Below are 17,544 nucleotides of genomic sequence, written 5' to 3'. Positions count from 1 at the left end.
GGGGGGGCAGTCTGCTCATAGCTGCCACTACTGTCTGTCCCATTGACTGATCAAAATTCAGCAGCCAGACACATTTATCCTGTGTGACACGTTTTGGCTATGGGTTGCGAAAACTTTGACTATGAGCTTCAGGCACTTTTCATGCTAACAGGGTCCTAGGCTGAGGGTTTTATGTGAACTGCAACCACCCTTCTCCCCTTGAAATATTCCTCAGATCTAAGTTGGCACACATTGTGTGATGAGAAGAGATATTGGCCATTATCACATTTTCAGAATTCAAATTCATAGAGCTGACCGTGTCACACATGGGATAATCTCACAATGGCAACAATTTGTCTATTGCCTTTTCCTATAATTTAAGTTTAATATGATTTTTTTTAACCTTTTTGCAAACCTTTAATTATTAGTGATGGACACACTTTCAAAGCATTTTCAATAGGTATGTGTCCTATGCGGAGTCTATTAAAACAACATTTTAGCCTGGCAAAAACTGTGTCCTCCGAATCTTTAGCACTGTCAATCCCAACTGACCAATAGTAACCATCCACCAACACCTCACTCTAAAAATTAGCTAATTCCCACTGATCACAGAGCACAAGGGAGAGTTTCTGGTGTGCGTTTGTGCGCTCGCAGCTTTATTTGCTTTGAATAAAGGTTACTGTTCGGAGGGAAACCAAAGGCGTATGATTAGTCTGTGCCTCACCTGTTTTTCTTCCCGTTGTCTGACTCCTTTGTCTGATTCGTTTCACACCGGATTGCCAAAGGCACGGCTGCATATTCATGGGCCCGGGCCTGTTGCAAAATTCCCCCCAAATATTTGATATTATTTTGTTTTCAAAAGGGGAAAATAACAAATGAAATAAATGTAATATTAAAACAGAGCCAATTACAACACAGACAAGAGTCCTTGAAAAACACATGTTGACATTTAGCGTGCACCGTGTCCCCGCTATTGACATTTTCGAGATCTGTATTTGCATTCAACTAGGTTGCACAGTACTTCACTCGTACACACACACACACGCACAAACACACACACACACACACACACACACACACACATACACAAAGGGTCGTTTTGAGGTGTGGCCACAGCTAATAATTGTGTGTGGTTTGCCCATTAACTTTGAACGATCATTTTTGCTCCACTGCAAAGCTTCTCTATTTCTCACACTCTCATCCCAATTCAATTATCTCACCCATTTGTGTTTGTCACTCCCTGATTTGCTGCTAAATTAAATGTCATTATGTTTGCCTAATGGCTATCCATATTACTTGAGCTTAATAGTAGGCTAATTGAACTAGATGCCTGTTACAAAGGTAGGAAATGATCTGAGCTCAATGCCCCAACAATCCTCTCCTGCTCCACTTGCACGGGCCTCATTGGTTTAGGGGAGGGGAGGGGTTATTTCACTTAAGTGAAGAAGATAATTGAACTGAACCCCCTTGCAGTGTTTTTTAAAAGAGCCACCTAAAGCACAAGTGGGATTGAAAATAATGTGCTAGCTGTGTCTCTGACAGTTTTTCCCACACAACCCACAATCCTCTTTCCTTGCTTGTTTCTCATTACTAACTAATGGGAAGACTGCTGACCACGGCTTAGTGTTAGTGATGAGGAGAATAAGCAAACCGTGAGCTGATCCAAATTCATTTATTAATCAAATTAAGTGTGTGTGTGTGTGTGTGTGTGTGTGTGTGTGTGTGTGTGTGTGTGTGTGTGTGTGTGTGTACTGCTCAAGCTTGACAAACATTGGGGGATTAATTTCCGTAGTACGAATAAAACTAACTACTACAAACAGTGTGTTCATTGTTTTACCTCACCTTCTGATTGCTATTTAAATGAAAGATATGCTTTTGAATCCACCTGACCTTCGTCATTTCATGTTACGGTAATATAGATCTTACTATTATTCGAGCCTGGGGCCAGAGAGACAGGAAGCAGAGTAGAATTAAAAGTTTGTCACGGGGTAGTATGGCGCTGTAGGAAGCTATAAATACACTTTCATCTAACACACATACACACACTCACACATACCCACATTAAGACACAGACACTGCTCTAACATAATGCACGGCCCTCTCACTATTATTAGCACCGTAAGAACAAAAGAATTTCTCTGGTAATAGAGCCAAGCTGGGAGGGTGTGTGTGAGGCGTCTGCCAAAAAAAGTGTTTAAAGATTTAGTTTCCATAAGTTGGCCTCGGTCACGGGACTCATAAATATTTAGCCATTAGGAGTACCTTTTAAAGAGCTCTCCCTTTTTTTCCAATGCGGCATGCTGTCTCTCTCTTTCTCTCCCTGTTTCTGGGAACGAGGCATGACGTGAGGGACATTTATTTCTAACACCTTGGATCCGAGAAGTTAGGGCGGGCATATACTGCCAACCTACCCCAGTTTTGATTGGTTTAACACATCAACAATTAAAGAAAGTCAGGTCTGGTGCAATGGTTTTGAAATCAGAGACCACATGGCGTGATGAGGGAAGGTTTTGGCAGGGTTGAGATGACTTGTGGTTATTTTATTAAAATTTTGAGCAAGCTGAAGTCAGGTGTGTGTGTGTGTATGTGTGTGTGTGTGTGTGTGTGTGTGTGTGTGTGTGTGTGTGTGTGTGTGTGTGTGTGTATACATTGGTAAGTTTGTGTTGTGTGTGTTGTGTCAAGGTTTGCACATAAGCTTATTCATTTATTCAAATTTATTTAGCACTGGTATGTGTTTTCCAACATATTACTGCTGTTACAGATACAGATTTACATAAGTCATTGTTAATGTACGTATTGACTTTTTGAAAGATTATTGTTGTTTAATGAGTCTAGGCCACTTTGTACTGGTTATGTATTTTCCCAAAAAAAGAATGCAAAAGTGTTTGTTTTTATTCAAAAATATACTGATGTCTTTGCAATAATTCTAAACAACATTTTTCAATAATTTACATTTTGCAGATGGTTTGCACTTGTTTCTGCTCTGATTTGATGAGTATGTGTTGCAGGAAATGTTTTGTAGGATTATTGTATGTAAGGGTTCAACTTCATTTTAATTGATCGTGTACAGTTACTTATTTATCAGCAGTTATTGGGGTATTTGGGCATGTTTCATAATTTGTACACTGCATATAAAAGTACGTTATCTTGTGCTTAATCCAGTGTGTCAGTATATAAGAGTATTTGATTGTGTTCTGAGAGGGGAAACACATGTGTTTGTCCCTCAGTGACATTTCCTAGCACAGGGCTGGTACTCTGTCCTCCCTCCCCTCCCCATCCTCTCCTGTCCTGCCATGAACCCCTCCACCCGCTCTGGTGCCAACCGGCAACCAGGCAACTCTTGTGTTAAAGGACGAATCCATTCAAAATGCTTTAAAAGGCAGCTACTGATAATGGTTGGTCTAGATCTCTTGCATGAATTGTTCTTTTAGGAGTTATTAAACTTCACAGATAGCAGTTTCTCTGGTGTAATTAGCTTCAGTAAAGCAGATTGTATGCAGCCAAAAGAATTCTGTGTTTAGAGGGTTTTATTGATTTAAAAATTAGAAAATTAAAAAATTAAAAAATACAGCTTAGTAAAAACATCTGATTGGAAACAGAACACATATTTGACAAAAAATTCCATATTAACCAAGAAATTAAACTGCCCTTGTAAGAAAACCAGCTAAATAAATTTTCCACCTTTTAAAAGTACAACAATTAGTTAGTCACTTTAATCTTTGGAATTAAAAAAGGTTGACTTCATGTTTTCTTTGTGAAACTGTAAACACTGTCTTCTTAAATACACTTCTTCTAATGTTCCTGTTTGTGCGGTATATGAGATGTTTGCATGTGTATTTACAGTTTGTGTGTGTGTACGTATGTGCGTGTGTGAGGTGACTCATACTGTAGCTGGTCCACTGCTACCCTCTCATCCATTGTTCTAGCTTTGGGATGGCTGGCCTGACTCCCACCTCAAACACAATGAAAGGGAGAAGTTAGCAGGGCAATTGGGACTATTGATGATTCACATGTTTATATCTTACCTTCCTAACCCCATTCCTTTTGACCACACCACCTCACCCCCCTTCCTCTCTACACCCTTTAATTAAAAGGATGCGTGTCTGGTGTTGGGACAGCGAGCACTTTTTTGTTCCTTGTCAACACACAACAAACAGAGGTTGATGAAATAACGGAAATGACCACGCCAGAAAAGACTTTTAGGTAATCCAATGCCGTGCCAAGCCATGCTATAGTAAAGAGAAAATACACCTTCAGACATGTTACACTGTCATCTAGGTCTGCATGATTCAGGGAAAAATATGAATAACAACTTTTGGCTTAGAATTGATATCACGATTCTCTGCCATGATTTTTTGATCACGACAAAACAAAACAAATTGGCAGTGTCAAACATAGATCTGTAGATTGTTTTGGCATCTGTAGCACATTGTGCATCACCACAAGCCTGTAGACATAGAGGCTTCAATGAAGAGAAGGGAGAGCATTGCAGCACTTGGGAGGGCTTTAAAATCTATTGAATACAGTCTATGTTTAAAACTCACAGTTCTTATAGAGCGCTTTTCTTAACGACTACTCAAAGCGCTTTTACAGAGTTACACAGTAACCATTCACACACATTCATACATTGTGGCTGCCATACAAGGTGCCACCTGCTCATCAGATTTACACTCCATTGGTGCAGCATCAAGGGAACCTGGGGTTAAGTGTTTTGCCCAAGGACACTTTGACATGGCCAGGGATCTAACCACCGACCTTCCAATTGGCAGGTGATCGCTCTACCAGTGAGCCACAGCCGTTTGTGATGCAGTCGGCTTATAAAATTAAAGTTATTTGAAAATTGAATTGTGAATCAAGATTTTATAACAAATAATCATGGCCTACTGCCATCTGTATCAGTACTATTCACTAACCCATCATTTCCAGGAGGTATTTTATCAAAAACAATATTTTTTTTCTTTCAGTACCCCTTTAACATTATGCTTTTGTCACATGTACTATCACTTTAGGTAGTGATTTGCTAAAGAAAATGTTTATGATCTTGATGGATTCAATCAGACATGAGTCAGTTAGTTTTTGTTTCTTGATGCATCTTTATATTTCCAGCCTCAATCCTTTCCCAAAAAGAACATGTCTTATGAAAAACTGCAGTCAGTGCAAAATGGTGCACTTAGTTAGAAACTTTTCTTCCTCCATTCTGAGGAGCTGACACTAACGCTGGTGGTTACGTGTCAAAAATTATCCACTGTGGTATGTGCATTCTCACTTATTCACAGAAATAAGTGTTGTTAAAATGTGGTGGGAGGAGTGCCAAATAGCTGTTAGCTGTGTGTGTCAACTACTGTAAACAAATCAGGCCTGACAACACTGTGTTGAGTTGTAAGCTGTATAAACCAACTGACAAAACTCTAGAGAAAGCAAATTGCAGGTGCATCGCAGATGCAACAAAAAATGTTAAACAGTCTGGAAATAATTGCAACTCAAAACAGGAACAGTGTTTGCAAGATAAGGCTCTTGGGTAGGGACACTATAATAGAATAGTTAAATAAATGTCAAAGTGTAGCCTCACAAGCAAAGGGCCTCAACAAATCTGCACAGTTTGAGACATGTATCACAACATTTCAAAAAGGGTTGAAGCAGTTGTGAAGGCAATGCTTCACCCTCCTTCTCATTCCTAAATTGTTACTTCACAGTAACAAGAGATGACCTGTTGTTCAGATTCTGTCTTAAATCAAATGCTGTGTAACATTATACATATATTTAGTCCGTCCATCTGATAAAAGTGGAACGGGGAGGAAAATACCTGTGACGTTTTGAAATGTGGCTTCACTGTTTATTTTAGTCATCCAGGGACAGTTTTTTGGGGGGATCCAGACAGGTTTTTGTGCTTCTCTGTCTCTTTCGTTTTTTTTCTGTTTTGTCTCTCTGCATGGAGCGGGAATGGCAAAAGCAGAACCGAGGGTCATTAAGTTGAGGAGGAACTGTATTAGAAGTCTTGTTCCCTGGGAAAGCTCCCAGCTGAGATGGGACAGCCATATTGGATAAACAGATGGCCGGGGAGAGGAAAGGACAGGCGAACAGAGGTGAAACAAAGAGGGGAGATGAGAAAGGGGATGAGTAGAGGAGGAATGTGGAGAGGGAAGGAAAGGAGAGGGAATGACAAAGAAGAAGAGGTAAGGTAGAAAATATAAAAGGTGATGTGATGAAGGAGAGGAGACAAGGATACAAAAAGGCCAAAGATGAAAGCAAAGTCAACAGGAAGGGCAAAAGGGCAGGAAAGAGATGAGGTAATGCATGTAAAACAAGGAGCCAGAAAGGTAATATTTCACTGGTGTTTACACTAAACTTAATCAAAGCCTAAATGATATTTTATCACAATAGAAAATACTGACTTTTATGACCACACATTCACTTGTTTACATAGATAGAACATTTCCCAAATTGTGCTCACACCATCCTTAATTTGGTAGGGCTCAGGACATCATGGTGGCCTCCAGATTTAAGATGCTGACGCTGTAATTGCAACATCTATGATTCGCATCAGACCTTTGATGCATGTCATCACTAGTTCTCATTTTATTTCAGCTGTTGACTTTTTCCTATGAAAAAAGGCAGACATGCAAAATCATAATCATAATCATTTGATAGGTCTACAGTGTCTTGGCATTGGCTTGTTTTTTAAACATAATTTAAAGTGTCTAAATATTCAGCAAAATAGCACTGTTGATTTCTTATTTGAATAAAATATCAAATAAATCTCCCAACAAAAATGCATTTTAATATATATTTTCTTTTTTCATTTTTCAATTAAAGAAAATGTATTGTTTATTGCGTTATTTTTCATAACAACCATCAAAACATCATGAGCCACAGACAAATACCTTTAAATAGAAATATTCAAAATATCAAGATTTTAAAAGAAATGTCTTTTTTGTGCACCACCTCTCGCAGTCAGTTATTTTCAGACAAGCACTTGTCAATATTTCTTATTCAACTCAAATTTAAAAAGGTTTTAAAAACTCACAACATTCCTAGAAATACGTAAAACCTGAAATAAAATTACCATTTCAAGCAGGAGAATTATTTACAACAGCGACTCTTCTCCACCACTTTAACTGACTCTAAGCGGCTGCATGTCAGTCAATCACGCAGTATGACAGATCTCTAGGGTGGGGGCAAGACGGGGGGCGATGTTCACAACTCACTGAATATTCTCCACTTATAGATTTACCTGAGTGAATAATGTAAGGTCCTCTGATGCGCCCCACTCTGCCCTGCTGCATAATTTTACCCCATCCTCACCTCCCCTCTATCTACATCCATAAATATTACATGAATTTACTTTGGTGAAATAATACTTACACCACCCACCCGCCCAGTTGAGACTGGAGGGTCTTTTTCTAGTCTTAGTACATAGAGTCATCCACATACACACACACACACACACACACACACAAACGCATGCATGCACGCACGCACGCACGCAAACGCAAACACAAACACACACACACACACACACACACACACACACACACACACACACACACACACACACACACACACACTTGGTTGCACCCTGAAAATTAAACTGCTCCTGGATAGGTCATGGAAAAAAGTGTTTGTGGCTTTGTGTGTGTGTGTGTGTGTGTGTGTGTGTGTGTGTGTGTGTGTGTGTGTGTGTGTGTGTGTGTGTGTGTGTGTGTGTGTGTGTGTGTGCGCGTGTGTTGGAGATATGGGGGAGAATGCTCCTGCCCTGCTTTGGCCGATGATTGCAACATTTATTTTTTTCTTTACACCCCATAACTGAGTGGAAATGAATGAGCTAATTAAGGTGTGCTCTGTGAATCCTGGGAAGTGGTATATACCACACACACACACACACATACGTAGATAGATAGATTCAGAGCCTCAGGCGGCAATGTCTGTCTTGTCATAGAGGTCAACGATCCCCCCTGAAACAACCTCCCCTCCTGACACCCCAATCCTGACAAACTGCAAACGTGATGGGGATGGCGGCTGCATGCAGTTGGCAGAGATTTGTAACTGTGTCCCTGGTCCATTGCATTTGAATTATTTGGCAGTCTGTGCTGCACCCCCCAGCACATAAGCGACACACACACACACACACACACACACACACACACACACACACACACACCATGGCATGCTTGCTTTACCTTAGTTGGGAAGAAAGAAGGTATAGAGAATGATGGGGAGAGAAAGAGGGTTACAAGAAAGAAGAAAGGGAGTTTAAATGAGTTAAAGAAGGAGTAAAGAGAGAAAAGAGCAAAGACTGTGTCAGGACATTAGAGCTGAGTGACAGAGAGAGAAAGAGAAACAGAGTGAATGATTTAGAGTGAGAAAGTGACCATGAGAGAAAGAGAAGACAGAGTTGCAGATGTAGTTTGAGACAGAGAGAGAAATCTCAGCAAAGGAGGGAGAAAAAAAGTGTTCACCATGAGCTATAAAGAGAGATAGAAAAGAACAGAGAAATAGAATGATAAAGAAAATATGAGAAGGAGATAATGAAGGACATCCATAGAAGGACAGAAAGTGTGGGGGGGGGCATAAATGGGAAGATGAACAAGGGGCTTCTAGTGGCAATGACCGAGGGCAAGAGGAGGAGTAGGAGGAGAGGGGGTGAAGGACAAAAGATGAGGGTATGGGGAAGGTGGGGGGGGGGGGTTGAAAAAGGGACTGGTAAGTGGGGTGGTGGTGTGAGGGGGACAGTGGAAGTTATTGGGCCTGACGGATCCACCAACGCTCTTGGGCTTGATATATGGGCCCGCCTGGTGCAGGGCGTAGGCTTTCAAAGATATATATTCATTTGAGAGCAGCACCATTCTGGCCGACAACCCCCCCCCCCCCCCCCCGCCGTACCACCTGTCACCCCCTGCTTCCACCAACACCCCCCACAGCCCAGCATTTGTCCAGTGATAGATGACACGCCCCCCCACCACTCCAACAAACACATGTACCAATACACATACAGTATTGTCCCCCCTCCGTTACACACTCCGTTCTTCTTGTACAATTTTTCAGTTGAAAAAAAAACATTTTGTGTCTTTCTTCTTTCGCTCTTTCATTCTTTCTTTTGTTCTTTCTTTCTTTCTTTCTTTTTTCATTCCTTCTTCCCGTCTTTCTTACTTTCTTTCTTTCTTTGAGCCTTCATCCTCCCCCAAACCCCACCCCACCCCCCTCCGCTGTCAGTCTATATCCCAGGCTGCAGGCATGTCTTAGCCGCCTGTGTGCTTTTTTAAGTTGCTATTTTAGTGGTAACAATATCTGTTTGATCAGTAGCACTGGGAAAGAGCCGAAGTTTGGGGAGGGGGGGTAGCTGGGAGGGAGAGTGTGGTGGGTTTCACAAAGGCCTCTTTTCATTCATAAATTATTGATCAATTATTGATAACTTTTTCATAAATACTGTAGAACTGATTTTTATTTTTCAATACTACCAATACGAAATGGTAAAAGTCGATTTTGGGTTCTGTTCTCTCTGAAGACAGAGTGTGCAGCCAGTCAAAAAACAGCATACATCAGACATAACAGAGGCTGTTCTTTACCTGGAAGGCTACAGGTTGGACCTCCGAATGTGTCCCTCCTGTTGAAGCGTCCCTTAGCAAGTCACTGAACGCATAGGGCACTACTCCCATAGGTCCACAGGTCTGCATACTATGTGTGTCTCAGAAGGATACTGGTATATGAAAAAGGACTCATTCAATTGTGTGCAACATGACGAGATAGCAATTGCAGACATGTTTAGAATGAAGCTTTTTGTTGTAATATTTTTTTTTTTACTTTGTATTTCTTTACTGGCACAGCCAACGTCTGCAGTTTCCAATATCATCTGCAGTGCTTTGGCTGTTTGACTGCAGGCGACCACTGATCTGACAAAAATCCAATTTTCCAATGTCCTCCTTACGTCCCCTGATGGTTGTAGACTGAGCTTTAAGATATAGCCTTTCCAAATACTGGAATGGTCCCGTAGGCACAACCCCAGGGGACTGCAGTAGGCCGGAAGGAAGAACAGGAAACTTGTTAAAAGAAAAGATTTAAAGTCGCCCGTCCCAGAGGAGCGGCAGCTGTAACGAGTCGACGGGGGTTGGGAGGTTTTAGCATGCGCAAAGTCTGCTCATCTACTTGTTGCTTTGATGAGGGATGAAAGGCTGTCATGAAGTACAAGTTTACAGAGCTCCGGGCAATGATAGACTTAACTGCCCTTAACAACGTTTTCTGTTCCTTGTTCTTCTTCATCCTCACTCGTGAATTTGTTCATTGTTTCAACATTTAACTGAAATTCTCATTAAATATGTGAAAACAGGTAGGAGAGTACACTGACAAGACATGGAACTGTGGAAAGATATTGTTACATGGAAGTGTCTTCACTGTAATGTTAAACCTGTCGACGAGATGTGTTTTTTACTGTAACTTCCATTTATCGCTGCATTTTGCCATCTCCACTTTAAAACCAAAAGCAAACATCGCCTCCACCTCTTTGGTAGTTTTTATTTTTATTTTCAAGCAAGTTACACAGCCTGATTGAAAAAACAGCCACATTTGCGAGCACTTTGGGCATTTGGCAGACGAAAGAGCAGGTTGTGTTTAAGTCTTGTTTGAGGACGATCAGGGTAAAAGCCTTTTTTATTGGCAGGTCATGCTGCTTGTTAAGACGGTGACGCAGGTGACTAGGCTGTGCTGTTAGCCTCAGTGGCCCCAAACTATCATGGTTGTTGTTTCACAAGTCGGCAATAGTCAGTCAAATCAGCAGGGAGAGAGAGAGATTAAAAAGGCTGAGAGGAACCAGGAATGCGAGATAAAGAAAATGGGTAAACAAAGTGGATATGGGGACTTGATTTAGTTGGCCGGGCTGCTAACAAATCAACTCAACACTGTGCAACCACTTTACACACTCCACCAAAGTACAAAGCAACTTCCTCCTTCTCCTCTCCTCCTCTCTGCTGTGCTTATAGTTATGAGCCGTGTTAAGTCTACAGTTTATGCAGGAACCTTTCCAAAGTGCCTCCCGTCAGAAACTCTGCAAGCCGAATAAGTGGTGCTCACAGTTTGTAGCAGCAAAGGTGATCCTCGTAAAAAGTATTGTTATCTGCGGGCAGGCTCGGTGGCTGAGGGTGCCGATATGTTGTCAGCGGTGGTAAATATACTGACAGAAGTGCTGGCATTTTGCTCCTAAATAGCTCCCGGCTATAGGGTTTCCTGGAGGTCAGAGGGGCCGAGGTGTGGCTGCTGCAGCCTTACGCCGACCCTCAACCTCTAAGCTAAACTCACCACACAATACTATGCAAACCTGTCAGCTAATTTATCTTTCTATTTTACGCCTGCCCGCATTTCATCTTTTTAAACGACAAGCATCAAAGCTAAAAGGGCATCCAATCAAAGGTTTCCTCTTTGAAATAAGAAACAAAGAAACAGTTGATGATGACATCTATGTATATATTCACTTTTAGCCAGCTAATTCAAATTATGTAAACATGTTGTAGAGGTTTAACATTGTTTAGTGAGGAAGAGAAGAAAAAATATTTTTAATTTCATCAACAATGACTCCATTAAACACAAAAGTTATTATTTGTATCAAACATATAAAGTGGTACATGTTTAAATAGTAAGCATTTAGAGCTAAGGCCAAAGCTTGTGCAGTTTAAGGGATACTGAACAGCAAAGTTCTCTTTTGTGTCTGAAACTGCAGTCTGAAACAAAACGCAGGAAGGTAAAGTAAGTAAGATAAAAACCCACAAAGAGTCCCTAGCTTCTTACAGTATGTTCCCATGTTGCGTGGCCTCAATTATCTGCGTGTAATCCAGCCTGCCTAGAGGTTGTGCCTGTGTCTGCCGCTTTCGTCACTGGGCTGTCAACAGTTGTCCCCCAATGTCTATTTTTGATGCTTATTTACAGCTTGTCTATTCTGGACAGGGAGTGGGGAAGCTTGTGGTGGTCGGGGGGGGCGGGGGGGGGGTGTCCAGGAGACAATAGACAAGACAGTGGAGGAGCAGAGTTGACAGCTTGCCTTCTAGTTTTACACTTAAAGAGTAGAGGGTTATTTATATTCAACTGGGAAGGCGGGTGATTGAATTTGCACAGCGATGACTGATGCATGCAGTTCATAGGAGTAACACTAGACATTGTGGTGGTGGTGTGACGACGAGCGAGAAATTTCATTGGGGCCGCACGCCAAACAGCGACCCAGCCGAGAAAATGGCTTCAGCCCCGCCGGCAAAGTAGGACAAAGACACCTGTTCCCCATCCCTACTTTAAGTAGTCTTTTTTTGCAGTCCTTTTGATGCTGCTCTCCTTATTTTTTCACACTGCACCAGGACTTTTCATTACTCTCCCACCATTCCCTCTTCTTCACCTCTCAATCTGTCAATCTCTTTCTCCCAAAGCACCATAACTGCAAACCTGGCACGAGCCACGGATAAATGATTCCATACATGTGAAATAAAGGCATGGCACTAATAATAAGCATAACAGTCCTGCGTTCTTTTAGGATTGCGCCCACTCAGAGAAGGATGAAAAGAGGCTTTTCAAGCAAGTCGAAACAATGACGATCAATAAACCAAATATGCTGACAGGGTAATTGCTGAGAAGGGTGTTGACAACACCGTTAAACTTCTAGAAATGAACCAGAGATGCTGAACAAAAACCAAAAAAGACAAGGTTTTCAGGTGGCAAGCTGCAGTCTCACCTTCCCTCAGGCCAAAACTTTATACACCACATGTTGCACTGCACTTCCCATCAGCAGCAGCCCCACTATGCCTCATACTGCCGCAGCAGTGCTTTAGAGAGACGTCTTTCTCTTAATACAGTTGCATTCATGGCTCTTTCTGTCAAATGAGGCCTGGAGATGCACTTCAGGGAGAGGCAAGGCTCCATCTGTTCTGCGGCATTGTGGTTTTGATGCCTCGTCTTCCTTGTACTTCAACTGTTTACATATCACAGGAGCTCCGGAAATGCTCAATTAGCTAATTCAGATATTTAATTTGTTCATCAAGGGCTGTGATCCCTGCGATCTCTGGAGCTGTGCCACATTTGGATGTGGATTCACAGCTGTCTGCTCTAAAAGCCTACCACTAAGACCCCCTCAAAACTCCCCCATCTGAAAAAAAACACTCCTATTCCAGCACGTCAAACGCTAATGGGAATCTGTGTCTCCCGCCCTCTCAGACAGAAAGCATCACTGCGTCAGTCTCTGCATTTTAAATAGGCTTTGGTCATCTAAGCTGCATTAAGGCATATTGCATGTATGTCTGACTGTGGGTATGTGCTTGTATGCATGTGTGTGTTTGTGTTTGTGTGTGTGTGTGTATGTGTATGTGTGTGTAAGAGTTAAGGAGGACAGTCTCAAGTGTTCTAAATAATACAAAAGGGGGAAGCATTCAACCTCTTCTTTGTCTCCTCTCTTTCTTGTCTTTGGTTCCTCCTCAAGGATAGGCAGCCAGACAAGGATTATGGAGTTATATACCATTGTCTGTCATTGAAAGTCACGCAGACACAACTACAGCCAAATGTACAAACACACACACACACACACACACACACACACACACACACACACACACACACACACACACACACACACACACACACACACACACACCTCATGACCAAATGAAAAAGTGAATGCAAAACCCCATGTTAACCAACACACACATACACACAGAAGTATGCATACTTACACACTCCTTATATTGCATCCCCTCCACCTACCTTTCACACAACACCACAAACACCAAGTCATAAATTGCAGCATTAACTCAAATAATGATTGCACGGCATGAAAATTCAATGGCTGGGGCTTAATGCCCAGGAATCGCCTGGTAGATTAAGCTCTGTGTGTGTGTACATGTGTGTGTGTGTGTGTGTGTGTGTGTGTGTGTGTGTTTGTGTGTGTGTGTGTGCTCAGGGAGTCTGTAGGGGGAGGGATGTTGATGGATCAATAGGAGTTCTATGATCAGCACCTCCCAGCCAGGAACCTTATACACTGTAGACAGTCTACTCACACAACTCACTTATATTTGTATGGCATGCATTTTCTCTGTCTGCAAAGAAAAGAGTGGAGTGGCGAGAAGGGAGCAGGAGGCTGCACATGTAAGTGTGTGCAAGTATGCAGATATACTGTAGATAGATATTACTGTTAAGCATTTCTATGCATGTCTCTGTGTAGGTATCCAGGTCTTGACATGATTTTATCTGTGTTTGTGTGTGTGTGTGTGTGTGTGTGTGTGTGTGTGTGTGTGTGTGTGTGTGTCTGCGTGTGTGTCTGTGTTGTTGAGTACAGGAGGAGGAAGGGTTACTTTTGGGAGATGCCTTTCCCTGAACTGCATGTGTTTTAGTGGTCTAATGTTCGTGTGAATAATTGATTAGGGCCTCTCTGTGTTTTTGATAATTAGTTGATAGCTTCTTAGCTCTAAGCCCTGAGATTTCACGTGTGTATGAGAGTGTTTGTGTATGTGGTGGGGGGTAGATAGTCCACTTCTGAGGTATTCTGAAAACAATATCTCTCAAAAAACTTCTTTCCTCTTAGCCATTCTACTTATGGGTTAACTTTCTTCAGAAATGAGGCAACATTGCATACATTTCTTTCTTAAAACCTCTTTTTTTTCTCTGGAGATATCTTTCATGTTTTGCCCCACTCATGAGTTGAGCCCAACTCACTTTTCTGTAGACACTCTACCACCTAGATTGAGATGCACCTTCTCGCCCATTACTCATATGATTAAAATAAAAAGCTGGCTGACGTGACCCGGAAAGTTTGATTTTTTACATATCTAGTAAACAGACCAGATAACAATGAACACTGCATGCATGAAAATATATCAATTGACATTCATGTCTGGTCTCTCACTGGTCCATTCTCCTGTCTCATTGATTTTACTGTGTTTCATATGCTTATGCATCAAGTAAAAACAGAATAGGAAAGTTTGGGCAGTCTTGGTTTACCCTTAGATCCCTGCGCTAATATCAGACAGAGAAGAGAGTGTGTTGCAATTGTCAGTGACCTTGAGAAAACGAGTTGCTCTTCCCACTGCAACACACAGACTCACAGAGATACTTTGTTTTGTAGTGCTGTTTTTTGTGGATTTTCACAGACGTGTGTAGGGTGTTTAGGAACTTAACATCTTAACCTTACATGCCATGATCTATTATTTGTACCTGAAACAGCTGTTTGATCTTCTGTATCTTTGTTATTTTATTTATTTTTACTTTTACTTATTTATATATTTCTTAAGCACACACATCACTCCACGGGTTTGATACCAGTTACTGCATTTCCTGCATCTGAAGTGGCCTTATCTCACTGGTGTGTTGAGGCACGGCCCTGGCAAAGTAGGAAGACCTTATTAGGCCCTCGTCTTGTTTCCTCTCGTCTCAATTGGGCTCGGGATGAAAGGATGCTGGGTAGGATATGTAGGGCATGTCCAATGATTGGCTGGGTTTATATGTTTGTTTTCCCTTTTTACCACATGCCTGGGACAAGAAGAAGAATTTCAGGATGTGTAGAAGGATGAGAAGATGTGAAGATGGGGAGAGCATGGCCAATCAAAAGCAGAGTGTTCTCAGGGTCAAAGGGCAGCCTCCTGAGTCTGTTAATGCAGTCATCGTGGGAACCAATCAATCTCAGTGCAGCGGCAATATCGATTGGACATGGGCACAGGCACACATGGACACACACTTAGACACCTACTAGCAATCCTACACAAACACTATACAGCCAGGGTGAAAAAAATTGGGGGGAGCTAGGGGGAGCTCGTCTTCCCTGAAAATGTGCTTTGTGAAATTTTGGGGGGTCCATAAAACGTGCAATTTCACTTTTGTGTAATGCGATCATCATGGATTGATAATGTGTGAAAATGGAAAAAATATGTCATTCACGTATGCATGTCGGCGATTTAAACCTAATTCACTTCAAAAAAGATAACTATACATGCTATACTTGTCATGAGCATCAAGGTGTGTTGGCGCCAAGTCATAGTACATGTTAACACAAAGATTCGTAGAAAGAATGCAAGAAGAAGCTGAAGAAATAATGTTGTCTCTGGCTGAAGATGGTGGTGGTAACAACTCGTCAGTCCGGTCACGATCCAAACCCCTCTTGGTCCTCTCTCCCGTTAAATTGGAACAGCCTGGACGGAGGAATTATTCTTCGGTAGCCTGAGTAACTTTAACCGTTGTTCATGTGAAAGGTCAAAGACAGCCTGATGCTTCGTTTATTTATTACTTTGACTATTTGTAGGTGGCTGTTTGCTGTTTGACCAATCAAGTCCTGTCGATAAAGAATAATAAAAGGTAAAATCCTGTATAGTGCATACACTTGTAGTTTTTATGTATTGTCGCAAACGCAGACAGTGAGTTCATAAGCATTATCACACAGATGGATGCTTTTCAGAAAAAAAAGAGATTGTAGACAATCACTGCCCTAACAAAAATAATTCAACTTCAGAAACAACAAAAAATACGTTTTTTTGTCAGTAACATAATAATAAAATGTCTTCTGTGGAAGCAAGGATTGTATGCTTTCTATTGCCTCCTATTTCTCATTGGCGTCAAAGAAAATCCACATCCTATTATTTTTAACATGCATGAGTAAATATGTATTGTTGAAACCCTGTCAGTACTATGCTCCACATATTGCTAAATGGATGGATAGTACATGTAGGCCTTTCTAAAGTGAGATTTAGAAACAAACTAAAACAAATAATTGTAAAGAGAAAAATAAGTTGAAGTTGGAAAAAATCTTTTCTGTAGACACAAGGCCTTCTTGTGACAATAGAGGTATTTTCTGAGCTCACAGATGGCCCGTGGCATCCCTATGGCTGTTTAGGGACATGAAAATAGTCTAGAGTTTCTGTGCGCTCAGTTGGAGATAAACCCACAGGCATTCTACACTACCTGATATGTTGGATTAGAAGTACATGCAACCAACAAACAGGTGCCAGTGACATGAGATGTTGATGTGAAAGCATGCAATGAAATACATATACAGTAGTGTCACATATACATACAGTCACAGTAGAAGTCACATGGAGTAGAACCAAGCGGATGTTAAGTCTGCTAGCTTATTGTCTTTTACAGAGATATGCAACATGTATCTCTGAATGCCTAAAGTTTTGTTTCGTTTTTTTGTAATGGGTCCATGTTGGCTAACTGACTATGGACAAATTTAATTATTATTGATTCCTTCACAACGTTAGTGTAATTGTATCAGTTCTTTTGAAATGCAATAGAATGGAAAAGTGTGTATTAGGTAAATGTCTCATTAAAGTAGGTAAAACGCTGATAAAAGCAGAACAAGTTCTTTAATGGCTGTATTTCCTCCTTTAATGTGAACAAATACACCCACTACTTCTTTGTACTGGACCCTTTCATGAAGACTTGATGGTACAAATGCAAACTTTTACCTCAACCTACCTATAAAGGACATACATTAATCATTGTCTAAATGTGTAACAAAAGAGATTTTAATGGCAATTGAATCTTTCATTGAAATAACATTCAAAACTAATGGTACATTAAATATTTTCACATTGTAGGATAACACGATTATTTTTC

At 41.2% G+C, this 17,544-nt stretch overlaps 1 protein-coding gene across 1 annotated transcript in view; it reads left to right on the top strand.

Moving 5' to 3' along the window:
* The window catches only part of nr5a2 (nuclear receptor subfamily 5, group A, member 2), a 70,281-nt gene that overhangs the window by 16,731 nt on the left and 36,006 nt on the right, over positions 1-17,544 (top strand). The gene's annotated exons all lie outside the window — the stretch shown is intronic.

This window comes from Etheostoma spectabile, chromosome 9 (assembly GCF_008692095.1).
Source record: "Etheostoma spectabile isolate EspeVRDwgs_2016 chromosome 9, UIUC_Espe_1.0, whole genome shotgun sequence".
In the NCBI taxonomy this organism is placed as follows: domain Eukaryota; kingdom Metazoa; phylum Chordata; class Actinopteri; order Perciformes; family Percidae; genus Etheostoma; species Etheostoma spectabile.
Note: the sequence above shows the minus strand (reverse complement) of the source record. Positions and strands in the feature narration are given on the sequence as shown.